Consider the following 2,882-nt stretch of genomic DNA (forward strand, 5'->3'; position numbering starts at 1 on the left):
AGGCTAGGTTTGTACCCTGGCTGTGCAGCAGTGTGGCTGGGTGCTGGTGCCCCCCAGCACTCCATGGGACCAGGCTCGGGGCTGGGAGTCACAGTGATTGCCATGAGATGACTAATTGGCTAATCAGCAATTTGTTAAATGCTTTTATGCTCATCACCAAAAAAAAAAGCAGCTGTTGAGCAGCTCTGTCTCCAAGAGGAGGAGGAGAAGGGAGCTACCAGGATCTTCGTGCCCCTGTGTTATGGTGGGGGAGATGAGGCGCAGGGTGCAGTGCCCAAGGACAAGGCATACATGCCAGCCCCATGGCCACCCCTCCCAGCACCTCCTGCCCACTAGTGAGAATGGGGAGGTCTTTGCAGCTGGACTCTGGGTCTCCTGAATGTGGCATTTGTACCTGAGCCGTTGGTTTTCAGCAGCCACAAAAATCTTCATGAATTTGTCTAATCCAGTTTTGAACCCGTTTGTCCCCAGTGCCCCAGCCTGCCGGCCCTCGCGGTACTGGCGTTGCGGGGAAGGAGGGTCCAGTCCCCCATGCACTGACCCAAGGACAGGGGACAACCCTTCCCAGGCTTCTCCCGTGACACTGGGGGCTCATTCCCCAGGTGAGACACTAGATGGAGCATCTAACATCATGAATACTTTTTTTTTTTTTTAAAAATCCCATAAAGGATAAATTGAAAAGCTAAATGAAAACAAAGATTAAGTTGTATCCAGCAGCCCTTGCATCCCTGTCTGCTCGCTGGACATGCGCCACCTCAAAAGCAGGCGCCCGTGCAGGATGGGGGCATTGCCTGGGCCCCAGCCGCGGCCACAGCCACAGCTTTCTCCTGAAGAAATGCAAACCTCGAGTGGTCACAGGTCTGGGTGCACACGAGGGAGACAGGGGATGCTTTGGTGGCCACTCTTTTTGCTTTCCTCGAGGCCATCCAGCCTTCCCACTTTTCTCTTCAGCTGGAGGGGCACTATGCTCTGATAGAACCTCAGTTGTGAGCCTGCCCAAACTGTGGAAGGCAAAGGTACAGGCTCCAGTTTTCTTGCTCTGGGAAGAGCCGAAGGTGTCTGATATTCCTGAAAAGCCTGTGGGCGAGCACCGTGTTTCCCAGAGCAATTACGGTGCCAGTGAGGATTACCGGTGATGTCTGTGTGTGAGCTGCTCCTCCCAGGAACAGAAACTTTCCTAAAAATGTTCCTGAAAACTTCAAGGAGCAGAGACACCCCTGGTGCAGCAGAGGGGGAGAGGAAGGGCCCCATTCCCACCAGGTCGGCGTCACCACGGGGTTAGGTGGTTAGCCCTGAGAGGCTGTCGGGAGATGCAGCTGCTGGCAGAGCATCTGCAACCAGCCACACACCCCGGGATCCACCCAGGGCAGGGGGATCCTGCCCCAGGACCTCCGTCCACTTCCAGCCTCCCATGCCCTGGCTGCTGGTGAAAGGCTTGCGAAGGTACTCAGGAGGCGTGCGCATCAGGCACACGGGCTGCCGTGACCCAGAAACCAGAGAAAACCAGAAGCACTGTCCCCGGTCCTTCTCACGCGTTGGTCGTGACTGCAAGGAGCGCAGCACGGGGCATTGCTGTGTAACCGCAGAAAGGCAAGACAGCAAGACAGAACCAAGAGCCCCCAGCCAGGAGAACTAAACTGCAGTCAGCACCACCACCTTTTGCATCTCTGCTTTGCTTCAGACCCCCAAAACTGTTCATTTCCCGCTGCTGGCAGCTAAATTAAAAAAAACGTGTGACAAGGTGACAAACCCCTCGGTCGCAGCAAGCCAGCGGCACAGTATCCCTCATCCTTGCTCAGACCACAAGAAATTTCACTTTCAAAACCAGAAGTGGTTGCGAGTCACTAATACGGTAACAAACTTTTCCCGGGTGTAGCTCTGACCTCCCACAGACCTCACCAGCCGGCCCACGGCGGGGTCCACTGAGCGAGGTCCCCGTGTTCCTCTGCAAGCCCTTTGGGTGATGTTAGCAGAGACTCTGCTCCATCGCTTGCAGGTGCGTGGGGGTGCACCAACACCCAAGTGACCCCCAACAAACTCCCTGGGGTGTGCCCAGCCCAGCCAAGGGAGGATGGTGCGACCCCTCAGTGCCACTCACAGGCCAGGCTCGTCTGGGTGTGAAAAGCTCCAGCGTGCTGCTCCCGGTGGTCTTCCTCCTGGCTGCGCTCTGTGGCGTGGGCAGGGCAGCCTGACACACACACGCCAGGACAGCAGGAACACACAGCATTGGTTTACGTTAATCCACAGACTAGGAAGGGCTAAAAAAAGCAAGGAAGCAAGCACGGTGCTGGAAACCAAGTTGTGTTGGCTACCTCTGCAGCTCCTGCAAAGGCTAGCATCCATACGTGTCTACATTTCCCCCCACCTCCTTCAGGTGTTCACCGGTAGGCAATATTTTCAATATGAGAAGAATAAAATGCTTCAGCTTGGCAAAGACAGAAACGGATGGGGGAAGAGGTTTGCTAGAGGGTCCCATCTTTTCCCATAGCTTCACAGCTGGTGTGAGGATGGTGTGATTATTTACTGTTTCTCACAATACAAGAATAAACAAGCACCAAAGGAAATTATCAGGCAGCAGGTTAAACCAGAGAAAGGTTTATTCTGTCTGCTCATACATGGTGCATACTGAAACCATGGAAGTCCTTGCACAGCCCGCTCTGAAGAGCAAGTGATTGAATCTCAGACATCAACAGAGAGGAGAGCTTGTCGAGGGCAATTAAGTGCAGCGGTGACCTTCTTGGTGGGTCAGGAAGTGCCTCGCTGGGAGCCATGCCGGTGGGTCCCACCACGGGTGCCCGTCCTGCCCTCACGCCCGCTCCCCGCCCGGCCCCACTGGAGAGGCGGAGCACGGGCGGACGGGGGCGCACCCCCCCGCTGGTCCT

Source organism: Pygoscelis adeliae, unplaced genomic scaffold (genome assembly GCF_000699105.1).
Source record: "Pygoscelis adeliae isolate BGI_AS28 unplaced genomic scaffold, ASM69910v1 Scaffold4, whole genome shotgun sequence".
In the NCBI taxonomy this organism is placed as follows: domain Eukaryota; kingdom Metazoa; phylum Chordata; class Aves; order Sphenisciformes; family Spheniscidae; genus Pygoscelis; species Pygoscelis adeliae.